The sequence below is a fragment of the Theropithecus gelada genome, chromosome 18 (assembly GCF_003255815.1).
Source record: "Theropithecus gelada isolate Dixy chromosome 18, Tgel_1.0, whole genome shotgun sequence".
Classification (NCBI taxonomy): Eukaryota; Metazoa; Chordata; class Mammalia; order Primates; family Cercopithecidae; genus Theropithecus; species Theropithecus gelada.
Genome location: NC_037686.1, coordinates 5,424,535 through 5,448,888, shown reverse-complemented (window position 1 = coordinate 5,448,888; position 24,354 = coordinate 5,424,535). Strand labels below are relative to the sequence as shown.

Genomic DNA, 24,354 nt, shown 5'->3' with positions numbered 1-24,354 from the left:
AATTTATTTATTATTATTATACTGTAAGTTGTAGGGTACATGTGCATAACGTGCAGGTTTGTTACATATGTATACTTGTGCCTTGTTGGTGTGCTGCACCCATCAACTCGTCATTTACATCAGGTATAACTCCCAATGCAATCCCTCCCCCCGCCCCCCTCCCCATGATAGGCCCCGGTGTGTGATGTTCCCCTTCCCGAGTCCAAGTGATCTCATTGTTCAGTTCCCACCTATGAGTGAGAACATGCGGTGTTTGGTTTTCTGTTCTTGTGATAGTTTGCTAAGAATGATGGATTCCAGCTGCATCCATGTCCCTACAAAGGACACAAACTCATCCTTTTTTATGGCTGCATAGTATTCCATGGTGTATATATGCCACATTTTCTTAATCCAATCTGTCACTGATGGACATTTGGGTTGATTCCAAGTCTTTGCTATTGTGAATAGTGCTGCAATAAACATACGTGTGCATGTGTCTTTATAGCAGCATAATTTATAATCCTTTGGGTATATACCCAGTAATGGGATGGCTGGGTCATATGGTACATCTAGTTCTAGATCCTTGAGGAATCGCCATACTGTTTTCCATAATGGTTGAACTAGTTTACAATCCCACCAACAGTGTAAAAGTGTTCCTAATTCTCCACATCCTCTCCAGCACCTGTTGTTTCCTGACTTTTGAATGATCGCCATTCTAACTGGTGTGAGATGGTATCTCATTGTGGTTTTGATTTGCATTTCTCTGATGGCCAGTGATGATGAGCATTTTTTCATGTGTTTGTTGGCTGTATGAATGTCTTCTTTTGAGAAATGTCTATTCATATCCTTTGCCCACTTTTTGATGGGGTTGTTTGTTTTTTTCTTGTAAATTTGTTGGAGTTCTTTGTAGGTTCTGGATATTAGCCCTTTGTCAGATGAGTAGATTGCAAAAATTTTCTCCCATTCTGTAGGTTGCCTGTTCACTCTGATGGTAGTTTCTTTTGCTGTGCAGAAGCTCTTTAGTTTAATGAGATCCCATTTGTCAATTTTGGCTTTTGCTGCCGTTGCTTTTGGTGTTTTAGACATGAAGTCTTTGCCCATGCCTATGTCCTGAATGGTACTACCTAGGTTTTTTTCTAGAGTTTTTATGGTATTAGGTCTAACATTTAAGTCTCTAATCCATCTTGAATTAATTTTCGTATAAGGAGTAAGGAAAGGATCCAGTTTCAGCTTTCTACTTATGGTTAGCCAATTTTCCCAGCACCATTTATTAAATAGGGAATCCTTTCCCCATTTCTTGTTTCTCTCAGGTTTGTCAAAGATCAGATGGCTGTAGATGTGTGGTATTATTTCTGAGGACTCTGTTCTGTTCTGTTCCGTTACTTAACATATAACAGACATGAGAATCAGTGATTGGGGGAAGATTGGTCATGAATGTTTCTCGGCAGGCTCCCTGTCATTCCACTAGGTCTACGATCTGTGGTGAGTGGAGACAAACCTACAGCAATCAGGTCTCAGTTATTCTTACAGGGATAGAGGATGGGGAATGGGGACCCCTAGACTCCAGGGCACAGCTGGGGGCTGATGCTGAAATTAACCTGGGAGGTGCTTTCATTTCTATTTTCTCTTGCTTAGAAAACTCATAAAAAGTAAAGTAGATTTAATACCCGTTAAATCACATCTTGTTTTAAAAACCTATTAAAGATTAAAACCATTTTTTCAGAGTCAACATTATGATTCACTTTTGTTCACAATTCTCATGGATTTATTTTGGAGTTTTAAGTAAACAGAGACTTTTCATTCTTTCCTGATGTCTTCACAAATAGGTATTTGAAAATGTAAATGATGACAGGCACAGTGGCTCATACCTATAATCCCAGCACTTTGAGAGGGGAGGCAGGAGGATCACTTGAGCCCAGGAGTTCAGGACCAGCCTGGGCAACATAGTGAGACCCTGTGTCTACAAAAAAACCCAAAAAACAAAAAACAAAAATTAACTAGACTTGGTGGCACACGCCTCTCCTCCCAGTTACGCAGGATGCGAAGGCAGGAAGATCGCTTGAGCCTGGGAGATTGAGGCTGCTGTGAGCTGTGGTCATGCCACTGCATTCCAGCTTGGGTGACAGAGCAAGGGGATCTGTTATGTTCATTTCAAATTCTGAACTAGAACTTATCTCAAAAAAACCAAACAAACCAAAAAGAAAATGTAAATGATTTAGAGACACTTTCAATGATCTAAAATTTTTGGTAAAATAAACATAATCCTTTTATTAGTTTGTGGTTTTAAAATTAGGCCCTTTCTAGTTTTGATTAAAATAAATGAAAAGGACTTTAAAATTTTTTATTGTAATAAAGTATACATAAAAATAATTTATCAGTTTAGTCATTGTAAATGTACAATTCAGTGCCATTAAATGCATTCACAGTATTGTATAACTGTCACCACGATCTATATCCAAAACACTGGTATCATCCCTTACTAAAGCCCTGTAATTAAATGACTGCCTCCACTTCTCCCCTCCACCTAGTCCCAGACAACTTTTATTCTATTTTCTTTCTCTGTGAATATGCGTATTCTAGGTATCTCATACAAGTAGAATCATACCGTGGTTTTCCACGTGTCTGACTTATTTCATCAAGCAAGATATTTTCAAGATTCATGTTGGTAGCATGTATTAAAATTTCCTTACTTTTGGTGGCTGAGTCATATTCCATTGGATGGATACACCACATTTTGTTTATTCTTTCTCCTGCTGATGGGCATTTTGGTTGCTTCCACCTTTTGGTTATTTTGAATAATGCTACTATGAACATTCATGTACAGTATCTGTTCGATTTCTAAGGGCTTTTGATACAAGTTAGATTTAGGCCCCAGAAAATGTCAGGTTGGAGATCAAGTTCAATGTAAGAATGGGGAAAATTATCTACAGAGCAAATAACTATTGCTAAGGTTAGAGAATATAGTACCTTTATTTAAGTACGTATTGCTCATTATTATTAATACATAATTAATACTTGTTGGTCATAGATAAGTTGTAAGTTCACTCTGTATTTGTTTTTGTGGCTCTTAAGTTTATCATAATTACCACTGACACAAACCTGAGAGAGCAGCAATGTTGATGGGTGTGGCTAACGTTTTTTTAAAATGTCCTAGTTACAAGCAAAGTAGCAGGAAAAATTAAATGACTTCTAGTAACTGGCATTACTGTACCAAACCATGGGCAGTGTGCCGGGGGCTTGTGGGTTCCACTGAAATTTATGCTCACTTTGCTTCCATATTGCTATTATTAGCCCCAAACTGCCCATCTTGGTTCATCCTAACATATAGTGCTTTATTTACAATGCATGCTAATGTTTATTTCTTAACACTAATTAAAATTTAGCCATGTCTCCTTGAGCAGGACATGTAAGCATAATAAGAAGCACTTCTGTATGTTCTTACTTCCAAGCAAAAAGCTGCAGGATTCCTGTCCACCCACTATGCATGTGGGATTTATTCACTTCATCCTGCTAGATAACCTCCTGTCCCTTTGTTGACTTCAGTTTTTCTAGCATAGCCAATTCTTCTTGGTTAACATTTTTTTAAAACTTGTGGTTGACATTTTTCATGTTGAATTCATTTACTTCCACACACTTTCTGTAAGTTGCCAGAGTAGGAAAACCATTCCTATATTATTCACTGGCCACCATCTACTCTCATACTCCTCACTTCATCTCTCACAGGCCTCACCTTCGCTCTCTTCTTTTGTGAAGCTCTTCAAAGCTTTCTCTTTTCTCAGGATGATGTTTTCTCCTGACATTTTCTTTGTTCTTCTTCCTTTTTTTTCTTTTGAGGCAGAGTCTTTCTCTGTTACCCAGGCTGGAGTGCAGTGGCACGATCTCGGCTCACTGCAACCTCCACCTCCCGGGTTCATGTGATTCTTGTGTCTCCCCTTCCGAGTAGCTGGGATTACAAGCATGCACCACCACGCCTGGCTAATTTTTGTATTTTTAGTAGAGACAGAGTTTCACCATGTTGGCCAGGCTAGTCTTGAACTCCTGGCCTCGTGTGATTCACTGGCCTCAGCCTCCCAAAGTGCTGGGATTACAGGCATGAGCCACTGCACCCTGGCCACTCCTGGTATTTTCTGAACATTTACTCTTTCCATCTATCCTAACACTAACTGTCATGCAAAATGCACCAATGCCTCTGTATTTTTGCATTGTGAAAAATCGTGTGTGTTTGTGTGTGTGCTAAGTGTGTTCTGAGGTTTGATTCTCCTGATCCTTCGTTGCAGCTAGTTTATTTTAGATTATATTCTCTTAATAAGAAGAGACAATGTTGACTTACTTTGGATAATGTCACAAATAGCTTGCTGTGTACTAAATGGTTTCAATGATAGTATTTTTGAGTGATAACCACTTACAAATATTAAAAATATGAATATAAAAATTATTCAATATTCAGCCAAAATCTTTTAGGGTTAAAAGCCTCAACTAGGTTATTTTTATGATTCAGGAGTTCTTCCCAAAAGGATGGCAATGCTGATTGGCATTGATTCATGGAGATGAAGCTCTTAGCCTTCTGCCCTTGAGACTTAAACAGAGGGTTTACATGTAGACAGTCTACACTGATCACTGAGACAGAGAAGTACCTTCTCCATTCATGCTGCCTTTTTAAACGTTTTTTTTTTTCAAGGATAGACTATGTTAATGTCAGCCCAGTGCTCTGTTTATAAATGATGGCAGGGCCTGGGGGACGGGGGTTGGGTTCATTGCAGGAAGCTTGTCTCAATGTGCCAGGTTTTGTAGGTGACGGGGTGTAGTAATGGTTTCTTACATGAATGATTGCTGTAGCTAATGAAGGCCTTGTGAAAATGATTCAGATTAAGCTTCTGGTTTGCTTTAAGCTTACTGACCCAGTATAATTGAGTGTAATTCAGTGGAATCAGTGAATTTGTATTCTTACAGTTAATAGCAATATATTCTTGAGAATGAAGAAACCATGAATGAGGTTCTTAATTTGCTTTTCTGCATCTTCCATGACCTTAAGAAGGATTTCATGAGCGCATTGGGGAAACTTTAAAAAAATTCTCTTTACAAACACTTTACACCTCACTCACTGTTAAATATGATTCATGATGATAGCTGTGCTACAGTGAGAAGTAATGCAAAATAGGGGATGTAGTGGTTGTTTTATTTAAGGGACACCATGCCTTTAACCACCTGCAGATTGTAGTGACCTTACCAGTAATGTCAATGGAGTTATTATTATATGTGACTAGAAAATGATTTATGACTGTAAAGAAAAGAAGGGAGAGAGAGGAGGAAAGCTGAAAGAAGGGAGGAATGGAGGGAGATGAGATAGCAAAGAACAGAGGCAAATCAAAGGCAATCTTCAGAAGTAGTAAAGTAAAACAGAAATATTGGTTTGCAAGGCAGTAGCACATAATAGAATTGCAGGGTCTAATTTCATTAACATCCTTGCAGCAAATAATTTTCCAGAATGAAAGGAACCAGCTGCACCAAGCAGATTTATATTTTTAGTAGCAACCCAATCTAGCAACTTTGTGAGCATCTTAGGTTTGGTTTAGTTTTAAACTAATAAAATCTTAGCTGCCTGAACCAGGAGAGCTTGTTCTCATTAGTAACGGACACAAAGAGTTTTGCTGATTGTCCACATAGTTTCTGATTCCCAGAAAAAAAAGAGCAGTGAATGCTATAAAGGCCCATAAGTTATGGGATGTGAGTAGGAAGCCCAAAACTTATGGGAATTATGTAGGAAAGAACCCATCATGAGATACATGGATGATGTTTCAGATTCTCAGGAGATTAACAAAGTCTCTAGAGGTATTTATCCAATATGATGTTTCTAGGGCATAGGAAAAGCTTTTTAAACCATCGACCAGCCTCTGGAAAAAGATGTATGATAAGGGAAAGAAAGTTAGGCAAAAAGAAAAAGAATCTGTGACTCTTTTAAGGAACAAGAGCTACTTTGCTTAAAACCGACGTGTATTTTCCTCAGTACCGTGCCCTGAGTGGGTAGGAGAGGGAGTTATTACAACCTCGTTCTTGCTCCCACCAGAGCACCTGCACTAAAAACTGTTTTGTCTTTTGGAGTTCTGGGTATGATCTTGTTTAACAAGGTATTTTGACTACAAAAGTATAATTTTTTTTAACTATCTGCCTGAATCATTCACTTCATTGAGCATGGAGGCAATGGAAACTCTTCTTACTACAGTCAAATAGTTGCTTCATTAGAGAAGATTTATCCACAGGAATTGATAAAGTGTCAAAGCATTGTTGTTTCACTCAGTGCTTCTTTGAACTTCACAAGTACTTCCTTTCTACACTTAAATGGCAGAAGTGAGAAGTCAAACTTTTCATTTGCTGATAACTCTAAATATTTTTCTTGTCATCATCATCGTAAACACATACAGGTGGGTAGACAGTAGATCCAGGGACCAGGAGCAACAAAGAGTTGTGCATGAATTTGCAGTTTATTTGAGAAAAACATTCACACACACACAGAAAACTGGTAGTACAGTACAGGAAGTCCTAACTTATTGTCATTGATAGGTTCTGGGAAACTATTACTTTACGGGAAACATTGTATATCAAAACCAATTTTACCATAGACTAATTAATATAAATGAGTCAAGTTACTATGTAATATTTCTGGTCAAGAAAACATCACCAACCTTCAAAATAAAGACCCAAAAACCTTGTAATATTAAATATTGAAACAAATATGAGCTATGTGTAAATGTGAGAAAGATTAAGAAAAACAAGGAAGACAATTATTTATCCAGTTTTTGGTGAATCAGTGAATGATGGCAGTAGTAGTAGTAGTAGTAGTAGTAGTGGTGGGTTAAATCAAAGAATACATATTTACAAACAAAGTTTTATGAGCATCTCCTACCATCCTACCACCACACAATTAAAAAAAGACATTAATGACATGTCATAAAAAAGGATTCCTGGCACTGAAGAATTTAATGAATGAAATCAAAATACAGTTGAGACCTTCAACAATGGATTAGATCAAGCAGAAGAAAGAATTACTGAACTTAAAGATAGGCCTTTTGAAATAACCCAGTCAGACATAAATGAATGAAGAAAAGAGTTTTAAAAAGAAAGCCTAAATGGCATATAGGACATCATCAAGTGAACAAACATTCAAATATTGTGAATGCCAGAGGTGAAGAGATAGAAAAAAGCATAGAAAAGCCTATTAAACCTGGAATAATAAATAAAAATTTCTTAAATCTTAAAAGAGATGTAGACATCCAAGTATAGGGAGCTTAAAGATTTCTGAGTATACTTAACTCAAAAGTTTCCTCTCTGAGGCACATTATAGTTAAACTGTCAAAGAGAAAAGCATCAAGTCACATATAAGGGAATTCCCATCAGATTAACAGCAGATTTCTCAGCAGAAACCATATAGGTCAGGAGAAAATTGAGTGATATATTCAAAGTACTGAAAGAAAGAAAAAAAACTCCTGGTGAAGAATACTATATTCACCAAAAGTGTCCTTCAGAATGTAAGAAGATATAAAGTGTTTCATAGACAAACAAAAACCGATGGGATTTATCACCCTAGACTGGCTATATGAGAAATGCTTAAGAGAGACCTACATCTGGAAGTGAAAGGATGCTCTCCAACACCATGAAAACACACTAAAATAAGAAACTTACTGAAAGAGCGGATACATATATGAGAAACAGAAAGGAATGAAATGTTATTACTACAGAAAACTACCAGATCTCAAAGATACACATCAGAGAGGAAGAAATTGATAAAGGATTTACAAAACAAACAAAAGACAATGAAGAAAATGACAGGAATAAGTTCTCATCTATTAATAACAACCTTGCATATAAACAGTTTAAATCTCCCAAGTAAAAGATATAGACTCACTGAATGCATAAAAATATATAATATAGCAAGACCCAACCATATTCTGCCTTCAAGAAACTGACTTCACCTTCAAGAGATTGAAGGTGAAGAGATGGGAAAAAATAATTTATGTGAAAAGAAATCAAAAGTCTGCACTAGTTACTTTACTTATGTCAGACAAACTAGAACTTTAAGTCAAAAAACAAAAAGAGACAAGGTCACTACATAATTATGAAGGGATCAATTCAGCAAGAGGATATAAATACACATACACACACACCCCCAACACTGGTGCACCAGATATATAAAGTGAATATCATTAGCACTAATGGAAGAGATAGACTCCATTACAGTCATAGTTGGGGACTTCAACACCAAACTTGCTTGCAGCATTAGATATATAAACTAGACAGAAAATCAACAAAGAAATACTGGACTTAAACTACCCTACGGAACACATGAACCTAGCAGACATTACAGAACCTTTCATCCAACAACGGCAGTATACACCTTCTTCTCATCAGCACATGGAATTTTCTCCAGGTTACACCACATGTTAGGCAACAAAACATACTTCAGTAAATATAAAAAAGTCAAAATCACTTCAAGTATTTTATCAGAACACAATGGAATAAAACTACAAATCAGTAACAAGAGAAATGTTGGAACCTGGACAAATACATAGAAATTAAATAATATGCTCCTGAATGATCATTGAGTTAGTGAAGAAGTGAAGAAGGAAATAAAAAAATTGAAACAAATGAAAATGGAAAGACAGCATACCAAAACCTATAAGATTTAGCAAAAGCAGTTCTAAGAGGGAAGTTTATAGTAATAAATACCTACATCAAAAAGTAGAAAGATTTCAAATAACCTAATGATGCACCTCAAGAAACGAAGAAAAGCAACAAAAAACCAAATAAAAAATTAGTACAAGGAAAGGAATAATAAATATCAGAGCAGAATTAAATGAAGTGGAGACAAAAATAAGACTAACAGAGATTAACAAAATGAAAAATTGGTTTTCAGAAAAGATAAACAAAATAGATAAACCTTTAGCTAGACCAAGAGAAAAACAGAAAAGATCCAACACACTAGAACAAAAAGGAGACATTACAATTGATACCGCAGAAATAGAAATAATCATTAGAAACTATTAGGAACAACTAAACAACAACAGATTCCTGGATACATATAATCAACCAAGATAGAACCAGTAAGAAACAGAAAATCTATACAGACCAGTAATTAGCAATCAGATTGAATCAGTAATAAAAAGCCTCCCAACAAAGAAAAGCCCAGGATCAGATGGCTTTACTGCTGAATTCTACCAAATTTATAAATTAGAATTGAGACCGATTCTTCTACAATTATTCCAAAAATTTGAAGAAAGAATTCTTCCTAACTCATTGTAATAGGCAAGCATAGCCCTGATACCAAAACCAGACAAAGATTTAACAAATCAGACAACTACAGGCATCATCATGATGAACGTAAGTATAAAAATCCCCAGGAAAATATTAACATTAACATCATAAATCCAACAGCACATTAAAAAGTTACAAAGACGATACTTTCAGGGATGATTTCTATAGTTCATTACCAGAGAAGTTTCTCTGAATGGGTAGAGCACTGGAAACCATGAGGAGGCCCAGTGTTCTCTCCTGTGCGTGAAGCTGGCTCTTGACGTTGCTTCACTGCAGCTGCCATGTGCCGTAGATGATTGTTCTTGTCTTCCTCTGGGAGAGTAAGATGGAGAGCATGCAGTCTGGGTGCTTCCCATTTTATTGTTGTGTACTAAGAACAGTGTTTTTGTTGTAGATGAGGGTGGTAGCTTTAGCATTTAGCAGGCAAATTGTTTTGAGAACATGTCAAGTGAGAGGTTTTTTCCTTTGTTCTTTGCTTGCTGAAGGAATCCTTGTGGGCTGGGCTGCTTGGTCTGTCACATGGCTCTCAAAAATGGTTTTTCTAATTCCAGTATTCCTTGGTTTTTCTGGGCTTCTGAAGGTTTTTACTATGTAGTGTTTTCAGAAAGTTCATTATTGCTTAGTCTACTGTGTTTAGTTCTCTTCAAGGTTTTGTAAAAGGGTTTGCTGGTGAAGAGACAAAAGCTTTTTTTTCTTGGTAGGTAAAGCATGTTTGAAATTATCCATTTACTCTTTTTTTTTCCTTTTTTTCTCTTTCTTTAAAAAAAAAAAATACACCATGATCAAGTGAGATTTATCCCAGGGATACAAGGATGGTTCAACATACACAAATCAATGAATGTGATACACTACATCAATAGTGTAAAAGACAAAAGTCATATGATCATCTCTATAGGTGCAGAGAAAGCTTTTGATAAAATTTAATATCTCCTCATGATAAAGTCTCTCAACAAACCTGCACCTACCTCAAAATGATAAAGGCAATATATGACATACGGCTAACATACCGAACAGGGAATAATTTGAAGGTTTTCCTCTAAAATCCGGAACAAGACAAGGATGCCCGCTTTCACCACTTTCATTCAACATAGTAGTGGAAGTCATGGCCAGAGAAATCAAGCTAGAGAAAAAAATAAAATCTCCAAATTGGAAAGGAAGAAGTCAGATTGTTCTTGTTTGCAGATGACATGATCTTATATTTAGAAATACCTTAAAAACTATTAAAAAGCTATTAGAATGTGTAATCAATTTCAATAATGATGCAGGGTACAATATCAACATAACAAAAGTCAGTAGTATTTCTATACATAAACAGCAAACAATCTGAAAATGAAATCAAGAAAGCTATCACATTTATAGTAGTTACCAAAAAAATAAAATACCTAGAGATAAATTTAAATAAATGAAAGTTTTCTACAGCAAAACCTCTAAAACACTAATGAAGGAAATTGAAAACACCAAAAACTGAAAAGAGATTACATGTGTATGGATTAGAATTGTTAAATAATATTCTTAAAATACCTGTATTACCTTAAAGCAATCCATAGATTCATTGCAATCCCTAACAAAATACAAATGACATTGTTCACAGAAATACAAAAACAATCCTGATATTCATATGGAACCACAGAAAACCCTGAATAACCAAAGCAATCTTAGCAAAAAGAACAAGGCTAGAGGCATCACACTACCTGATTTGAAAATATACTGCAAAACTGTAGTAAGCAAACCAGCATGGTGCTGCATGAAAACAGACACATAGACCAATGGAACAGAAGAGAACCCTTTAGTAAATCTACATATTTATAGTCAACTCATTTTTGATAAAGGCTTCAAGAGCATGCAATAGGGAGATGACAGTCTCTTCAATAAATAGTGCTAAGAAAACTGGATCTCTGCATGCAGAATAATAAAACTAGACCCCTGTCACCAAATATAAAACTCAAATCAAAATGGTGTAAAGACTTAGAAATCTAAGACTGAAACTATAAAACAACTAAAAGAAAACACGTTTTGTAGGAGAATTCCTTTGGTACATCGTTGGTCTGGACAAATATTTTTTGTTAATGAAAACACAGGGAACCAAAGCAAAAATAGACAATTACAGATTTTTTTAAAAACTGCACAGCAAAGGAGACAATCAAGAAAGTGAAGAGACAACCTACAGAATTGGAGAAATTATTTGCAATCTATCCATTGGATAAATAGGGATTAATAACTAGAATATATGAGGAACTCAACTCAACAATAACAAAAATCTGATTGAAAAATGAGCAAATGACCTAAGTGGACATTTCTCAAAAGCAGACATACAAATGGCCAACAGATGTATGAAAAAAATGCTGAACATTACCAATCATTAGAGAAGCACAGATCGAAACCACAATGAGGTAACTTTTCATCACAGTTAATGTGTCTATTATCCAAAGAAAAATATAGCAGATACTGGCAAGGATGCAGAGAAAGGAGAACTCTTATGCCAGTGTTGGTGGGAATGTAAATTAGTGTAGCCGTTATGGAAAGCAATATAGAGGTGCCTCAAAAACTAAAAATATAGAGCTACTGTATAATCCAGCAATCCCACTGCTGGGTATTTGGGTATGTTGCAAAAGAAAGGAAATCAGTGAAGGGAGATCTGCACTCTGATATTTATTGCAGTTCTATTTACAATAGTGAAGATACGGAGTCAACCCGGTGTCCATCAATGGATGAATGGATAAGTAAAATATAGTGTATATACATAAAAGAATATTATTCCGCCATTAAAAAATGAAGTTTTGTCATTTGAAGCAACATGAATGAGCCTGGAGGACATTGTGTTAAATTAAGCAGGGCAGGCACAGAATCACAGATGCTACAGGTTCTATTCATATGTTGGAGCTAAAAAAGTTGATCTCGTGGAGTTAGAGAGTAGAATGGTGGTTACCAGAGGCTGGGAAGGGTAAGGGGTTGGAGGGATGAAAAGAGGTTGTTAATGGGTACAAAAATACAGTTAGCTTGAAGGAATAAGTTCTAGTATTCAATATCATAGTAGGATGACTATAGTTATCAATAATTTATTGTATATTTCAAAATAGCTGCAAGAGAAGATTTGGAATGTTCTCAGCACAAAGAAATGAGAAATGTTTGAGGCAATGGAAGCCCCAATTACCCTGATTTGATTGTTACACATTGTATACATGCATCAAAATATCACATGTGCTTCACAAATATGTGAAATTTGTATGTATCAATTGTTAAAACTTAAAACATGACACTATTAAAAGTACTGCCTTTATTCCCCATGAAGATGTTTGTGGCTAATAGGAAAGAAGCATTACATATTTTAAACATAGAAAGAATATATAGTGAAAAAAATTACAAATATGGCAGGCTCCCCAAGTACTTTTATACACCATTTTTTAAAAATGTTTTTCTGAGATAATCTTGCTGTGTTGCCCAGGCTGGAGTGCAGTGGCACAATCTCAACTCACTGCAACCTCCACCACCCGGGTTTAAGTGATTCTCATGCCTCAGCCTCCTGTGTAGCTGGGATTACAGGCATGTGCCACCACACTTGGCTAATTTTTGTATTTTTAATAGAGACAGGATTTTGCCATGCTGGTCAGGCTGAGCTCGGACTCCTGACCTCAAGTGATCTGCCTGCCTCGGCCTCCCAAACTGCTGGGATTACAGATGTGAGCCACTATGCCTGACCTGTACAACATTATTTATTGTGCATTTGGATAATTATTGTACACTTTATGAATTTTTATTATTTGTATTCATTCATTTTCCAACCTGCTTATTCCTGCTTAGCGTCACAGGTAGTCAGAGCCTATATTGGCAGTTCAGGACACAGGTGGGAATCAGCCCTGAACAGGATGCCCTTCCATTGCAGAGTGCACTTACATAGCCCCACACTCACTTACACTGGGACACTTGAGAGAATCCCATTAACCTGTCATGCACATCTTTGAGATGTGTTAGGAAACCAAAGTACCTGGAGAAAACCTTCACAGACATGGGGAGAATGTACGAACTCCACACGGACAGTGGCACTGGGTGGAAATTGACATATTTTTCTCATCAGTGTTATAACCAGATAACATGGAGTGAGACAATGTTATTTGAGAACCTGGTATATAACCAGTATTTACCATAAGAGTCAAGTCAATGATACAGATGATAGTATCAATATAGGCTAGGCTATTGGGATGAGTCCTTTGAGAAAGCAAACCTTGAGCTGGGCTTTCCAGAAAGAAGCTACAATCCCTCTCTGAGCAGAGGCAAGTGGGATGGGATGCTAGGCACAGAAGACAGTACTGATGGCAGTTTGCAGGAGGGACTTTCAGTTGTTTAGGAGATAGTGTTAAGTTGGTGCAAAAGTAATTGTGGCTTTTGACAATGGCAAAAATTTTTTTGCAACCACTTTTGTACCAACCTAATATAATATGTTGATTCTAATTGAGCATTTGTTTTGAAAGAGTAGTAACAGAGAAGGTTCCAAGATAGACGGATGCTCAAATGTGGGAAAATTATTGTACTAGCGTTCTCCAGAGAAACAGAACCAATATGATATGTGTGTGCACACACACAAAGATTTATGATAAGGATTTGTCCCACATGTGCGGAGGCTGACAAGTCCCAAGATCTGCAGTTGGCCAAGTGGAGACCAGAAGAGCCTGTGCTGGTGTGGTTCCAGTTGTAAAGGCAGCAGGCTCAAGACCCAGGAAGAGCCAATATTTCAGTTCATGCCTGAAGGCCAGGAAAACAAAAAGAAAAAAAACAATGTCCCAGTTCAGAAGTGGTCAGGCAAGGGGAATTACCAGTCTTTTTGTTGTATTCAGCCTTCAACCTGTTGGACAAGGCCCGCCTGCATTAGGGAAGGCAGTCTGCTTTGCTCAGGAACCTGACGCAGGTATGAAACACCCAGAAACACCCTCACCAGAAACGTTCTTCACCAGATGTCTAGGCTGCCTCTCACCTTGTCAACCTGACACATAAAATCAACCATCAGAATCATGGATGCCAGGAATTTACATTTAAATTGTAGATAGTTGAATATGATGCCTTATTTAGGCAAAACTCCACAGTTAGATGAACTGTCAGCAGATACATTTATTAAAGTGACGTGTGTCTGATATTAATCATATCAATTTGTTTATTCCCCTCTTTTGATGTATAATCTTACTATGTGCCAATAAGTGAATATATAAAATAATATGTTTGGATTTCTACAGGTGTATTTGAATAACAGAGTTCTCACTTGGGGGCCCCAGCCTCGATTCATATTTTCATGCCAAGATAATTGTTGATGTTGTAGAGAGTTGCTTAGTTAAGCAAAGAGATGAGCACATCTAAAATCAAGCTGGCAATAGGACCCTTAGGAGTAAATATTTATGTTCATGGACATTGGTCTAAAGTGGCATCTTTAAACCTACCTTTTTTGTATTTGATAGAAACACAGAGTTACACCTTATGGTGACTGCCGCATCCGTTTCACACCATATATCATGAAGTCCCAAGAAAAGAGAAGAAAATCAGTTCTGAATGGCAGTGCAGGCTAAATATTCTTTCATAGGAAGTCAAGAAAGTAGCTTTTACAATTGCTAACATTTATGTGCTTTTCCAAAGACCTGTTCACATTCTTTCCAGCAGTGGCAGACACTTGAATAAACTACTCAATTTGGAACATAGCAAATGACTTCTTGGCCTGTGAAGAATGGTGGTGGCGATAAATGGGTGGAACACTGCAGGCACCTAGGAAAGAGAGCACCATTTCTAAAATGTTTAGTGAAAATAGCATTTTCAAGCAAACCGGAAATGTCTGATTGGAGGCAGAAGAGTGAGCAACTGCAGCTTTGAAAGGGCAGAGTAACATGCTCCATTCAGCATGTGCCTGAAATCGCGGGTCTGGCAGCTGCACTGCCTCTTGCTGTCTCACGGCATTGGCGAGAGGTCTGGAGCAAGTCTCTGCTGATCAGGGCTGGCACATTTCTTTCCTGTGTCCTCTGTTAGGGGATAGCGACAGACTTCTTGTAAACTCCAGGATGGAGCCTAGTTAGGCCTGTAAGTGCTGGTGTCTTTGCTGACAGAATTGCTGGGATAATTACTGCCACCTCCTCAGTTTTGTGTGTCACAGGCCATTGTCCAGTTACGGTTTTTCCAAAGTGAAATTTGGTGTATGTGAATGGGTGTGTGTGTACCTGGCTCGAAAGGTGGAGCTGCTGAGCGATTGGACTGCCACTTAGGCTAAAGGTTTTCTGGTGCTGGACGACTGGATGAAAGGTTGGTTTTTGTTTTTGTTTTTTGCCCCTCCACCAGCCAGAACACACTGACTTTTGTGACTTTATAGAGTTATTCTCAGATATGTATTCCAAAACTAGCAATAATTGTGAGGTGATTCCAAGAATCCAGGAGTCAACTCTGTGTGGCTCCCAAACCCATGTCCCCTTGTCTGCCTAATCTTTCTTAATAAAAAGCCAGTTGATCGTTTTTCTTTGCTGAGCTCTAGCAGCCAGTTGGCCTGGTGAGATTGAATAACGTCAGGTAGCCATGTCCAGCGTTTGGAAAGCCTGCAGGCAGAAGGGAGTAAGAATGGTCTTACTGAACACATAATATTCTAACAATGTTAAGACATAGATTTATGGCCTCTAGCACAACATTCACAGTCAGCACCTGCTGTGTGTCATAATTGATGTTTTCCTTTGGTTTCCTTGAATAGTTCTGCCTCAGCTAATGCCATTAAGTTTCAGAACGTAAAAAGAGTTCTTGTTAAATGTGGAAAACTGCTCCTGATTATTTTGGCCATCAGTTGACCACGTGAGATGAGATCATAGAAAAATTGCAGGTAATCCATCCACTGACATTCACGCTCTATCTAGATTTATGAAGCCCTCCCCTAAGGCAGAAAATGCATCTGGAAAGAGTGCCTAATAGACATTTAGGTGTCTGGATGCCGATAGATGCATATATGCATTGTTTCTCTGTTTTGTTATTTCACTTCTGTTTCTAAAAACCTTGATAACATTTAAAAGCAAATGTTCAGAAGGGAATGAAGGTCCCGCCAACAGGACAAGACATTTGGGTGGTAGAGCACGTAATTCCTTACCAGGTATGATTTGACCTGAACGCATGCTAACTCATTAGTACCCAACCAGCACCCCCTATTGAGTAGGTTAGAAGTAAGCAAGATTTGACCTGAGCGCATGCTAACTCATTAGTACCCAACCAGCACCCACTACTGAGTTAGGTTAGAAGTAAGCAAGACTTGGAACAAGGCAAAAGTCAGAACCATAGGCAGAAAAGACATAACGTCACATCCTTGGATACCTGGTATGAGAATGCAGAGTATTGGCAAGAAAGATCCATGAGTCTGGGAAAAAATGGAGACCCAGCTCTGTGTATTCTCCTGTGTCCGTGATTGTCACAGGGTAGTCTCCGGACCGGCAAACATCAGCACCCTGGAGAATGCAGACTCCTGGGCTCCAACTCAGATGTATTGAATCAGAAACTCTTGAGTGGCAGGACCCAGCAATCTTGTTTTAACAGTCTTGCTGGTGATTCTGATGCATTTTAAAGTTTGAGAACCAATAATGTATCATCCCCCAACAGAGGTGAAGTAAAGTGAATTTCACAGAACATCTCTCCATGATTGCAATTCTCAGGCTGAGATGAAGAACAAGAAATGCTGATATATCTCTGCCCACTGATTTGTGAACTCAGCAGACTAATGGGTTTTAGGAGTTCTTATTTTTTTTAATTCAAAATGTTTTGTTTTGATTAAAAACTGAAATATCAAAGAACTCTCTAAAAATTCTCTATTAGGACCAAAAAGAAAATGAAATATACAAAACAGTCTGGCTTGTGCTTTTGTGCTATTACCCAGGGTGTTTCTCATTTTGCCATGGCTGAGAAAAAGGGTTGGTGATATGGTTTGGCAGTGTCCCCACCCAAATCTCACCTTGACTTGTAATAATCCCCACGTGAAGAGTGGGGCTGGGTGGAGATAGTTGAATCATGGTGGTGGTTTCCCTACACTGTTCTTCTGGTAGTGAATAAGTCTCATGAAATCTGATGATTTTATAAATGGAGGCTCCCCTGCACAAGCTCCCTCTTGCCTACAGCCGTGTAAGACAAGAAATGCCTTTCCTTCTCCTTTGCCTTCCGCCATGATTGTGAGGCCTCCCCAGCCATGTGGAACTGTCAGTGCATTAAACCTCTTTCCTTTATAAATTACCCAATCTTGGGTATGCGTTTATTAGCAGCGTGAGAACAGACTAATACAGTTGGCAAATTTGGGCATCCCATTTCCAGTATAGACAATAGAATTATTCTCCAGATTTAGAAAGAGAGATGAAGGTGCCTCAGCCAAGGCATCTGGTGTCTACACTTGCAGAAGGTGGTCTGAGCACCATATCACATCTGCTGAATAAAGTACGGATCAGTTCCGGTCTTCATGTTATCTTGAAGATTACTAGGCGAAAATAAAGTCATAGCTGTGGCTTAAAGCCCTAAACTAAATTCTGGGAGTTAATTACATTATGGACATGAACGCTTTTAAGATATTGTATATTTCTTTGCATCTGTATAATCGCATCATTAGTTCAACAGCTTCATTTAATGCAGATTTGAGGGCCTATTACATACAAGCTGGCGTTCCTTAACTATGCTCTCCTAGTGTTGCCTCTTGGCCTTCTGTCTGTGACCATTCTATTTAAAGAAACTTAGTTAAGAAGGAAGATAAATATTTGTTTTCCTTTTCTTGGCCATAGAAACACCAAGTTCAGTCACTAATTTCAATAGGAGCTGAGTGCATTCTTCCAGCCCTCAAAATCATTTAGTTTAACTTTTCTGATGGCCCAGTGTTGACTATGTGGAAATTCCATGTCTCTTAAAAGAAATGGAAATGCTTCCTTTATGGACTGACCTATTCAGGAATTTCATAGGGCCAAAGAGAACATGACAGAGGGGGAGTCTCAGCTGTGCACTGAATTTCTCGACTCCAAGTCACTTTCTCTGATTGAGAGTGAACTGAAAATTGTTTTGAAAACCAAATTGAAAGCAACCACTTTCTTACAGTAGGGGTTGAGAGGGGCATGTTGGGTAAGTCCCTTATGAAAGGGATCCATAGAATCACTGTAATTTTGCAATTCGTGAATCTAGCCTATGTTTTTATGTAAATTGAGTGTGTGCGCCATGTGAGTAATGTCTGCCTTATAGGGAATTGCGTAGAAAAATTGTTCAGGCAATTCAAATGGATAACATTTGGCATGAGTTCTCATATTTTGACTGGCTGTTTGCCTGCCTATCTAGTGAACTTTAAAAAAAAAAAAAAAAAAAGAAAGAAAGAAAGTGTTCTGACAGGCTTGGAACTGAGTTTGCAAAGATAGGATGGGGCCAAGTTAGTATTGCTTGCGGTCACCAGTAATTCAGTTCAGAAGATGACTGACCTCTGGCATGAGGGATGAAAGACATAATGAGGGAGAGCTGATGGCATCAGGAAAGGGAGCAATGTTTCAGCAGCCATTAGGCTGGTGCAAAAGTAACTGGTAATCCAAAAACCACAATTACTTTTGCACCAACCTAGTAATTGCCATACATCGCACGAAGCCAGAAAGAGAGCTTATGGGGGACCCTGTGGCTCATGCCACAAGTTGGAATAAACACAGAGAATCAGATCAAGACAATCGCCGTTTAACCTACTTTTACAGAAAATTTGATTTCTTTTTTTTATTTACTTAAGGATTGAATTTGTTGCTAACTCTTTTCCCTCAAATGGTTCCCCCTCACCCATGCATTTCAGTGAAGAATATGTTTTCAGTGCATATAAGTGATGACAAAATTTGCATTTCTGTAGACTCCAGCTGTCTGGTTATGTAAATGATGAGCATACACTGTATTGTATTTTCCAAAAGCATGTGTGCAGCTTGTATAGCTAAGTGTTAAATTTATTTCAGAATTTATTTAAAGAATGGTCCTTTGGGCATGGCTGGTGAGTGGTTACATGGAAAAATATACTCAAAGGCAGGGCAACAAAACTGTAGAAAACGCCTGTCTCAATTAAAGAATGTCCTTTGATATTCAAGTCAACTGTGTTACAAACAAATCAAAAAAATTCATAAACCATCTGAAGTAGAACCATCTGATTTTATACGTATATAAAATATCTTCACATATTGCCTCTTGCTGTCATTTTCCTATTAAAAAACAAACAAGCTCTCTTCAAAGTCACATCTCTGGGAAGTTTTTATTTTCTAGTCCTAGCTTTCTAATGCAGAAATATTGCCTCACTTTGATACACACCTTTATCTTTTTCTAACTACTTTTATATAAGTAATCCCAACTAATTCCCAGATCAGTGGTTGAGGTTGACATATGCCCATTTTACAGATGGGTAAACTGCGGTTCAGAAAATTGAAAACTCCTTACATTGTACAGCGGGTGAATAGCAGGGCCTGGATTCATACCCAAGACACCTGGCCCTACCTCCAACATTATTTTTCTTTGTGCAGTGGTGCCTTTTTTTTTTTTTTTTAATCATCTCAAGAGTGACCTCCCCTGTTCCAGGAGCCTAATGCCCCTCAGGGCTGCTCACTCTCTTCACCTCCTCTGATTACAGTTCTCAAAAGTCATTTTATTACTATTCTTACACAGCGGACACTCATTTTATACTTAAGTATTGCCTCAATCTGTCTTTTGTATTTTAAACCTTTTCATTTCTAATTGTGGAATAAGTAGTCTTTTTTCCTGATTAAAAATAACTTTAAGAACTATATTAGAGCTGGGGGCATCCTCAGAACATCCCCTGAATCACAGTGGATCTGTGGAGCTCCACATGGTAAGCGGGAACCTAATTTATTTGGCGTTACAGTGACTTAGCAGAGCAAGAGGTGAAAGAAGGATTCATGGGTTGCCTGATGCTGTTGGAGCCCTTGTGAGGGTTTGTCGGAGCAAATGAACTTGAGACCTTCCAACTCGCCGCTGTTAAGCCCACTGCCTGCCAGCAGGTTGATCTGTGTCGTGGTTAGTAATTAAGATAAATCTATTTTTGCATAGCTAATAGCTACTGCTCTGTGATTACTAGCTCGTATCTCCTGTCCCAAGTAAACATTTATAAATACTTTGAAGACATCTCAGTGAAATTTAAATTTCCTTATAAAACTTTATTTTAAGAATAATGGGCATGTATGCTATGCAGGAAAAACTCATAGCCATGATTGGTGTTTCCGTGAGTGAGAGCCACATGAGTTACAGTGGCCCTGTTCACATAATAAATGTTTAGCAGGAAGCATTTGCATATTACATTATGAGGCTTCCTTTCTGGCCTTCCTGTGTAATTTATCACAAACTTCGTGAGAAAATACTTGCACCGAAAGCATCCTTGCACAAAACAGCACAGGTAAAGGAGGCTTCCTCTTCCTGCTTCTCCCATCTTTTGGCTTTTCCCAGGAGTGGAATTGGCATATTTCTTGCCCTGTTTCCAGGAAACCATGGGTAGAACTGGGAGGATCTTACATTCCCAAAACCATGGCAACCCAGATAGAGTCAGGATTTTAGAACTGCCGTGGTGTGCTGGGTCCCTGACACTGAAGCACCAGGTCTCCCAAGTCACGCCAAACAGTGCCACGGTTCTTTATCTTCTCTGGTGTCATCCAGAACACTCGTGTGGGTTTGCAAAAGATGCATAGGCAAAGTGGCCACTTTTTGCATCTCAGTGTGGATTTTAATGTGGATTTTCTCCAACAAGTCATTTGACTCCATTCGAGATTCTCTGGAGTCTTATTTTAGGAAATTTACCTCAGTTAGATAACAAATAAATATTTTGTTCTCAAACTTCCACAGAGTTTAATTTCCATTTCACTTCTCTGTAGGATACCTGTCAACTCTGTCCAAAAGGAAAACCTAGATCTGAGCTCCTCCCTCCCAGTGTTAAACAGCATCACTCCCCCTAGTCGATTATCCTTTGCATAGTTTATCTAAACCAACCTCTCACTTGCTGATTCTGAATCTCAGGGGGAGGACCTAGGAATTTGCAGCTTCACAAGTGCCAGTGATTTTTATGACCAGACAAGTTGGGTAATGGACCTGTTTCTTGAACAAATATTTGTTACATAAATACCACCTTTAGTTTTCCCTACTAACATACGCTTCTCAAAGCACCTGGTACCTGCATTCTGTCTCTAATATTGGAACCTTATTATTATTATTGTTTTCCTTTTTGCAAGCAGTTAAGAGAATCACGTGGATCAGATTGTCCCTTCCAAAAATCCAGAAGGCAGTCCAGAGAAGCCTCACTTAACTTGCTAAAGCCCTTTACACATTGCAAAGTGTTGCGAGTTATTTTTATGATTAGGGAACATTCTGGAATCAGTCACAGTAAATAGTTGATCTCTTTTTCAAATGAAATTAAAGCACAGCAAAATCAAGCGACTTGTCTAACAGTGCCCAGCAAGCCCTCAGGTTGTAACAGATCTAAAAGAAAATGTTTGACCACTGTTCATCCCAATCTAACAAGCAGAAAGATACTGGAATTGATCAAATGTCTGCGACACCATGGTTGAGATCCACTGTTGTAAAGCGTGGAGATAGCTAACATGATGAATCAGTGGTGAGGGCCTCCAGGTTAGAGAGTCAGTTCTAAATCCCCTCTTGACCACCGAGGGTCTCATTCCAAATATGGGAATAACATTGGATGGAAAAATATGTTAAATGATTTCATACATTGCAATTGTTTCTGGTGGTAGATTCTTATCTAATACTTAAAAGATGTTAGGAGAGGAATCGATCTTTTTAATTCATTTGAATTCCCCTTAGTAACTGCCTTCCTGCCTGGGCTGGAAGGTATCTTCCCGCTTGTGTTGCTGTCTTTATTTTTAAAGTGACAGCACATCTTTGCCTATTTTTTCAGGTACATTGAAGACCTGGGAAATATTTCAATGGAAATTTTTCCTGAAATCCCTATGAAGTATTTGCACTTTGGCTGTTGTGTGAAGAATGGAATATCGACTGAAGTGGCATTGGGTTGGAGTTAGTGCCTGTGTAATCACATGCTAATGTAGCTGCCCTGCTACCAGCCCCATATCATATCCTCCTCCTACCACTTACCCTAAAATTGCAGAGGATCAGCTGTGTACAGTAGGAGGTCGGCAGTTCAGTTCTGCACAATGCAGAATAAATCACTGAGAAATCAATAAACAGCAGCTGACAAGACTAACTATAGGAAAATTAAAGGCTGACGAGGAAGGTCGGGGAAAAGTTTGATCTTTCAGCTTAAAAATCTTAACAGAAAAATCCACTTTTTTGTTTTATATTTTAAAATAAAAGGTCTTTACTTCTTGTTTTTATGAATAGATAATTAAAGAATGAAAAGAAAAAAGTGTTCCCCATCCTAGCTCTTGAATGCCTTAGTTCAAAACTTAAATAACTAGTGATGTTATTTATTTGTACTTTGGGTGATGTAGAGTTTAATAATGTGGTTGGTTGACAGAGAAAAAATAATGAATTGTTCTCTGACTTCCTGTAGCTTTGGATGTGAATGTTATTTTTCCTTTTCGCTAAAATTTTTGGAGGCTTGCTTGAAGAAAAGTGTTGTTGCTGGAAGCCCTGACTCCTTCGTGCTTAACTCCATGGAAACACGCATGTGCTTAGAGATCCACACTGACCTCACTCCCTCCAGACGCCATCATTTTGGTGCAGACATTATTCAGCAGACACTAGGAATATGAAAAGATATAAGAGCTGAGTCTTGACCACTCAGAGTTCAGAGCCTAGAGAGAGAAATCCTTTGTAAATATTGCGTGCTTAATAACACTGTAAGGAGGCTTAAAATCTGGTGGCTGAAGGTCCTGTCTTGCAGACAGTTTTATGCTCAAGCCCCTCAGAGGAGATGCTGTAGCTATCGGTGGCCACAGGAGAAGGCATCACAGAAGGTTGGAAACTTAGGCTGAGTTTTGAAGGGCAGGCAATTCTTAAATAAGCGGGGAGGAGAGAGCAAGGACATTTCAAACCAAGGAGCTTCTCCAATATAGCTTGATCTCGTGTGCTGGGTGAGAATTAACAGTGCTGCATGTAAGGTGTGGAGTACGATGCCTGGCTTGCGAGGTGCTCAGTTGATATTAGTTGTCATTCTGAATGCTGTGGCTAAAAGGTGAAGCTTCTGGAGACAGTGAATAAGGCAGTTACCCCTTCTTGGCTTCCATAACTTTGTTTTTTTTTTTTTTTTAATCCTGGAAGCCTGAAAGAGCCTATTACCTACTTAACTTAGAGTCTTGATTTTTCTAGCAACTAGCTAAGAAACTAAATAAATCACTTTTTGGCCGAGCGTGGTAGCCCACGCCTGTAATCCCAGCACTTTGGGAGGCCAAAGCGGGCAGATCACGAGGTCAGGGGTTTAAGATCAGCCTGACCAATGTGGTGGAACCCCATCTCTACTAAAAATACAAAAATTAGCCAGGATGGTGGCGCACACCTGTAGTCCCAGCTACTTGGGAGGCTGAGGCAGGAGAATCGCTTGAATCCAGGAGGTGGTGGTTGCAGTGAGCCAAGATGGCCCCACTGCACTCCAGCCTGGGCGACAGAGCAAGACTTCATCTCAAAAAAAATGAATAAATAAAAAAATAAAAAATCACTTTTTGCTTTACACCTCACTTTTCTTCCATGTAAAATATGTCAGTTGGACTAAATGATATCTAGTGTACCTTCCATTTGAAAATAGAGTAAATTTTCTTTGCTATAATGAATGAGAGAAACTAGAACTCGAGACAGTAAACTATTTCCCTCTTTTTTTCCTGAGTTTTTTTTTTTTTTAATTTGAACTGTAATACCTACTTGAACGTAAACTTACTTTACATTCCTAATAATAGTAGGACGCAAAATTATTTGGGAATTAAAATGTAAGAACAGATGTTTAGGTTAAAATCAGATGGGTATTTCTTATATGTAAGTATCTGTTCCATCCTGAAATAAACAAAGTAGAAAACCTTAGAATATCTATTTTCAGAAGTATTTTATAGTATTTGTGGTTTCTGTAATGGGATGTTATACAGAGACTGAGCACATCCTAGATAGGTTAATTTTTAGGGTTGC

At 38.2% G+C, this 24,354-nt stretch overlaps 1 protein-coding gene and 1 non-coding gene across 5 annotated transcripts in view; both read left to right on the top strand.

Moving 5' to 3' along the window:
- Window positions 1-24,354, top strand: part of PTPRM (protein tyrosine phosphatase, receptor type M) — an 840,737-nt gene that overhangs the window by 423,110 nt on the left and 393,273 nt on the right. The window lies entirely within an intron of this gene.
- LOC112611785 lies at window positions 9,423-9,635 on the top strand. Its single transcript, XR_003116749.1, has one exon. It is a non-coding gene; the product is annotated as a small nucleolar RNA U3 (small nucleolar RNA).